The 7,171-nt window shown below is 38.1% G+C and overlaps 1 pseudogene across 1 annotated transcript; it reads left to right on the forward strand.

Moving 5' to 3' along the window:
- The first annotated feature begins 910 nt into the window (after positions 1–910).
- Positions 911–5,566, forward strand: LOC308550956 (large ribosomal subunit protein uL13 pseudogene; annotated as a pseudogene). Its single transcript has 2 exons — positions 911–930; positions 5,015–5,566. The product of its transcript is annotated as a large ribosomal subunit protein uL13 pseudogene (transcript).
- The last annotated feature ends 1,605 nt before the right edge of the window (positions 5,567–7,171 follow it).

A 7,171-nucleotide genomic window follows, 5' to 3' on the forward strand; every position in this document is an offset into this window, starting at 1 on the left:
TGGGTCCAAGCCTTGCACTTGTACTGCCCTCTATCTTTATGGGTCACATTCTTAATCACCAGTGTCAATGAGATAGAGAAGTTATTTGTTAAGCATTCTGTGTATATAACAGAAATCTTCTGTCCAAGGGGGTTAAACCAAGTGAGTTGAGGGTAGATATATTTAGCTGCCTTGCATTTGAGCTGAGCATCATAGCCCTCAATTACTGAGACCAGGTGTTCTGCTTCCATGAATCCAGCCACATCTGTGAAGGTGAAGAAATGTCACTGAATATGACAAGGCCAGAGAAACTGTTATATAACAACATGCTTTGTTCTTTTTCTTGAAAGCCAAGTTGCAGAAACAAAACATACTCCATCAAGGACAAGTGTCCAGTAGCAAAGTCCCAACTACTTTAAGTTTTCAGTGTCATTTTCTGGGTTTCATTCTAAATGCCAAAAATGACAGCAGCCACTTTAAACCACATACAGTTCTGAATTATTCCCCAAGTAAGTGAGGGCAGAGCTTTTAAAATCATTTCATATAAGTCTTTTATTATGAAGAATGTAGGCAAGTGTTTTGACTTATAAAATGTGATCAGGCTAAACAGTTCCCCACTCCAATATTATCACCAGAGTATTACAGAGTCTGAGAGTCTGCCATTATAGAAGACTATCATATTTATTGCCCAACTTACAAACCTTCACAGCAATTCTCTCATGTTAACTTTAAAATCAAGCCTGAACAAATAATATCATCAACCTAATTTCACAGATTAAAATAGAACATATACCCAATAAATAGCAGAAACAAGACTGAGACAGCAGGTCTATTGATTTGAGTTTGAATTTTTGCCATTTCATGCTCCCTTTCCACAAGTAAGTTCTTATTTTGGAATCTACACTATAGATGCTCTTTGTTTGAATTAAACATGAAGTCTTCAGGAAAACAGTACGTAAACGCAAAATTCCTCTAGAAAGAAAGGTAGTACAACAGCTCTAAGCAAGATAGTAACACTGGATAGTCTACCACAGATGTGATTTAGAAAGAAAATAAATGGTTTTGTCAAAATGAATCTCTGAATACCCAGAGTCTGACTTGAAAAATAGCATGCAGAAACACTTTTAATCCTTTTTGCAAATAGAATTGATACAAATTGTAAAGAAATAATTGACTACCATGCCAATGTTCTTACCCCCAAAAGATACATCAGCTTTCACATCTGAACATTACAACACACACACACATGCACACACACAAATTTGCACACACTGTAAATAGAAATGACTACAAATAGCCTGGGGAGATTAGTTGTTGGATAAGAGCAACCAGTGGTCCTGATCCAGGCTTATAGGTTTTAATCCATTGGTTTTGGGGAGGAGGGAGTGTCTGTTGGGGGTCAGGAATGATAGAAAGTATTCCTGCAGTCAAAGCTTTGGAATTAGAATTAAATTATTAAAAAAATTCTAGTTGTCATGCCATTGTATTATCATTTCTTGTGGTTACTTGTTTCAAGCATCCCAAGAATTGCTCAATGTTTCTTCTACCAATATTTTTCTTGATAAAGTCTACCTCTGTTTTGAATATACTGATATTTTTATTAGGGCTCACAGAATGTTTTTTATAAAAACAAATAATTTCTTAATGCCTTTTATCTAATATCTCTTGCATCTCTCTAGGTTCAGTGTTGTTTTTTTAATATATTTTGGGGGGTGGGACAAGTAGAAGAGGGTTAAGGGAGGATAAATGGTGATAGAAGGAGACTAGACTATGGGTGTTGAACATACAATATAATATAGAGATGTTGCATTACAGAATTGTGCACTTGAAACCTATTTAATTAATCCATGTAACTTCAATAAATCCGATAAAGTCTACGTCTTGATCAATCACAGCATGATGTTCTTGACTGAAAAAATATGGCTGGCTAAACACCTGAGCTGACCATTTTCAAATTCTCGGCCTGTTATCTAATCCACTCAGTAGTGAACCTTCATATCCCTGAACACCAGCATCAAGTTTTTGATGCATAAGGCCCCTTCAGGCATGTGTAAATGATTGCTGACTGTGGAATAATTGCCCCCCCTCTCAGACCAACTCTTCCTTTAGATGTTTTTGTGGTGGGAGACACCTTTTTTCTTATAACCAAGAATAAAAACCTCACTATTATCTTTGATTCTTCTCTCCCCCTCAACTTCCACATCGCACCTCCCATCAGTTGTCAAGTCCTATCAATTGTTCCTTTGCCACAGCTTTTCCTCACCTTTTCTCTCAGTCTCCACTAAGCAGCTATCCCATTGTGGGCAGTCATTACTTCATGCTTGAACAATTAAATGGTTTCCTAACTGGGTTGCTCTCCTCCATTCTCACCATAAACCAAAAAATCTCCACCGGCCACCTCATTCATCCTCCTGAACCATAACTTTGATCAAAACCACTATTCAAAGCTCTCAATGACTCCCCACTACTTCCAAATAAAGTTTATATTCTTTCCTCACTTATTCAAAGTAAGCCCCTCTAAGGCCCCACACTTCCTCACCAACTACATCATCTAGCTTCTCCAGTAATCTTCTGTTTTCAAATGCCCAATTGTTCCATACACTCCACGAATATATCACATTGGCTTATGGTAATCTTCCAGTGCGAAGTAAAAATTTATCTCCTTAGACAGTTCTCCTCTGACCAGCCACTCTAAAGTAAGCTTCTCCACTCTACCTTACTATTCTCTCTCTTATGCACTTATGATAAGTATAAAATGTCTATTCACTTATTTGTTCATTTGTTTAATCTTTCTTTCCATCATTGCAATGTAAATTCTATGAGGACAAGGACCACACAAGTTTTAGTCAGTATTATGGCCCTAACATCTAGCACAGTGCTTATCATGTCAGAGACACCCAACAAATATTGGTAGAATGAATGAATGTTGATTGGTTAATTCCAGTCTGTACAACTTTTGCTCATGCCACCCTCTTCCCTTAAAATACTGTTCCCAACCTCCCTGTTTTTGTGAATAACACCTATTCATCAATCAGTGTTCTTTTGTTTTTGAAGCGTCTTCGGCTGCCCTTGCCCAAACTGACTTCTCCCTTTTACTGGGCTAATACTATTCGAAATTATATATATTATGCCTTGAGGTATTAGTTATATGTTTCCCTTTACTCATCAGTTAGTTTGTAAGATGCTTGAGGATACCTCATGGAAAGCAAGAAAACAATTAATACTCATTTACTGTGTTTCATGAGTTTAGAGCAAGCTGTCACATGATGTATTTTTATAAATGTATCTGAGTCTTTTTCATGACTGTCCATCTTGTCTCTGTCATTAGCTTTTCTTGACTCTTTAGATTATAAAACTACTTCAGGTCAAGAATTCCTTCTTGGTTATTACAGAATATTTTTTGAACACTCAACAATCATTAACAAATTTTTTAAGATGTTATGATTAATGATCACCTTTTCTGTAATGCAGTTGACAGCAAATATTGATAGGGATCCTGGAGACTAACTTTTGGGAGATGAGTTTAATATAGCTATGGTTACTGGCCTTAAAACTATTAAAAAGTCATGCACCAAAAGGTCAGAGGGTCTCAGAAAGGTAAACATCCTTGCTTCATGCCAAGTCAAGTCATTCTTCTTGACAAAAGTTCTCATGTATGTCTGAAATCTTGAGAGGTAAAGACAAAGCCCTGAATTCCATGCCATGAAGGTGTCTTTGAGCTATCCTCTCTGAAGCTAATAATGTCTAATTTAACAAATAACTGAGTATTGGGATAGATGAGATATTTTATTGTTATGGACTAAATTTTTGTGTTCCCCACCAGTTCATATGTTGAGGTCCTAAAACCCAATATGGTGCTATTTGGAGGTGGGACCTTTGAGAGGCAATTTGAAGTTTATATGAGGTCATGAGGGTGAAACCCTTATGATGGGAGTAGTGTCCTTATAAGAGGAAGAGAGACCAGAGCTTTCTACCTCTCCACTACATGCAGAAACAATGAGCAGGCAGACATCTGCAAGCCAGAAAGAGAACCTTCACCAGGGAACCAAATTGGCCAACACATTAATCTTGGTCTTCCCCTGGCTCAAGAACTATAACAAATTCATATTGTTTAAGTGCTCCAGTCTGTGGTATTTTGTTATGGAAACCTGAGCTGACTAAGACATTGATATTTAAAGATTTTTTAGAGGAGACACAAGAATGTTGCTCTGTCATCTGCGTGACTGAAATTGACCTGACCAGTGAACCTAACAGGAAGTTATGGTGGTTTCATTGGCTGCATTTGAGTCTCTAGTATCCTCTCTCCTCTTTCTTCCCCTTCCCCTATATGGCTATATGGATTTATGGGTTTGAAATCTGGTATTTCAGAGGATGTGCCACTGCCTTCTTTCTTCACCCCAGACTAATAAAGATATCTCCAGTGACTCATGCAAGTAAAAATTGCTTTCTCATATGGTTTGTATCCTAGAAACCATGACTTTATGGACACCAGGTGAAGAAATTCAAGCTTAAAAATATAGCTATTTTTGTCATCATGTCTTCCAATGTCTGTCACTAGGAAGAGTAAGCAGACAAACTTTGTTGCAGTTTCAATGGGATTAGGAGTGTAGGTGGATGCAAATTTAGTATAAGGGTAAGCTTTCTAATAGAAATGCCCCAAGATGAAACAAGCTGCCTTTGGAAGTAGGGAAATAGTTTTCTATCACCAGTGACACTCAAGCTGAAGTTGAATGACTTCTTGGTGACAATGTTGTGGTTACAATTATTAAAGCATTATGAGAAGGGAGAGGAGGGTTTGACTAGGTGATCTATCAGGATCTTTAGGATCTTGGCAACAGGTGATTCTAGGACACTGAGAAGGGACAATTAACAAAAGCTTTTCTATACTCTAGTACATTGGCCCTTAATTCTCTAGGAATACCCTCCATGCATTTTGCTTCTAGAAAAGTCAGAAGCTGTCCAGAAAACTCTATCTGAGGCATATAAGAAGCACAGAGCATTTTTTGAGTCTTAAAAACTTTTGGCTATTTCCCAGATGGCTGAGGCCATTTCCTGGGTTGTCTGGAGGTCATTGTGGCCAAGCAGGTACTGTGGGCATCAACATTTCTGGCAACTTCTACAGAAACAAGTTGAAGTTCCTGGCCTTACTCTACAAGGAGATAGACACCAATCAATCCTGCTATCCTTACCATTTCCAAACCCTCAGTAGCATCTTTTGGAGGACTGTGTGAAGCATGCTGCCCCACAAAACCAAGCAAGGGCAGACCACCTTGGAACTCCTCAAGGTGTTTGATGGGATCTAGCTGTCTTGTAAAAAGAAAAAGTGAATGGTGGTTCCTGCAGCCCTCAAGGCTGTGCCTCTACAGCCTACACAGATGTTTGCGTACCTAGGACACCTGGCTCATGAAGTTGACTAGAAATAACAGGCAGTCACAGACATTCTGGGGGAGAAGAGGAAGGAGAAGGCCAAGATCCATTAACAGAAGAAAAAGTGGCTCATCAGGCTAAGAAACAGGCCAAAAAGAATGTGGAGAAGGAAATTGACAGGTACACAAAGGTCCTCAAGACTCGTGGACTCCTGGTTTAAACCCAATAAAATTGACTTTTAATTCTTCATGCTTGAAATGGCCTGCCCTTTCTCCATCATGGCCCTTAGGATTCTAGGAACACTTGGGGGCACTCTGGGCCTTAGAAGTCTGAGAAAACAGAAGAGGCCTTAGTCACTGCTGTTTAAAAAAGGAGTTTTAAAGAGTGTAAATGGCTCCAAGAAATGTACAATATAATTTTCCTGTGATGTACTCATGCGAGTTTTAGGAAATCAATAATTGGAACAGCTAGTTCAGTTTTAATATTTACAAGTAAGCTGGAAAACACAAGTTTAAATTTCCCACATGGTCAGATACTATACTTTGCAGCTGTTAGGATGTAAGGTAACATTTGGGGACAGGATGAACCTGGTGTCATACAAAGTATTTACAGATGTGCAGACAGTCATGGAGTCACAGTCATTGGCCTTTTGCCTTCCCTGCACCTTGTAATCAAAAATGGATTTTTTTTTAAAGGAAAAAAAACTCCAACAGAAAACCACAATGCTATTAATTTTTCTGACAAATGGGACAGAAATAAAGTCATATACATCAAAGCCTTTGGAAAATTGCCAGAAACAGCTGAGGGGCTTTGGGTATGGAAATCTCAATTCCAGATTCCTTGTGTTTGTTTTAGCATTGCTACAACTCAGATATAAACCATGCATGGTAGGGGCCAAAGATCAACTGAGCAGAAATGATCAGCTGGTAACAGCTAAATGTCTTTATTTATTTATTTTTTAATATATCTTTATTGATTTCAGAAAGAGGAAAGGAGAGGGAGAGAGAGAGATAGAAACATCAATGATAAGAGAGTCATTGATCGAACCCACAACCCAGGCATATGCCCTGACTGGGAATCAAAACCCGATCGCTTGGATCCTAGGTCGAAACTCAACCACTGAGCCACGCCTGGCCGGGCTAAATGTCTTTAAATGAGTTATTTTTTTTTCTTTAAAACACAGGTCTCAACCTAAATTTTTTTGCTATAAAAAATTACAAACCTGGAGATTATTATGCTAAGCAAAATAAACCGGTCAAAGAAAGACAAATATCACATGATCTCACTTATATGTGGAATCTAATGAACAAATAACTAACAAACAAAATAGGACCATAGACATGGAAGCATGGAGCAGACTGATAGATCTGAGGGAAGGTGGAAGGGAGGGAAGAAAGAGGTTAATCAAAGAATTTATATGCATATATGCATAGCTCATGGACACAGACAACAGACAGGTGAAGGCCTGGGGTGAGGTGGGATCCAGGTGGAGGGGGACAAAGGGGGGAAAATGGGGGATATCTGTAACACTCAACAATAAATAAATTTTTAAAAAATTACAATCAAGTTCAAGGAGTAAAAATATTAGACATGTGCTTTTCATTAGCAATTGTTTTTTTAAAACTATGAAATGTTCAATGTTTGTGTGTCCCTTAGAAGTAAAGCTATTCAAAAAACCACTATTTTACTTGAAAATCAGAATCCTCATGGGACTTGAGTTATAAATGGAAGAAGTCCCAGTGATTCCATTAGGGCTTAGTTTTAGGGTAAAAGAGAGTTTGGAGACTCCCTTTTGAGATCATACTACACTTTTCATCTTCTGGAT

This window comes from Miniopterus schreibersii, assembly GCF_964146895.1.
Source record: "Miniopterus schreibersii genome assembly, chromosome: X".
Classification (NCBI taxonomy): domain Eukaryota; kingdom Metazoa; phylum Chordata; class Mammalia; order Chiroptera; family Miniopteridae; genus Miniopterus; species Miniopterus schreibersii.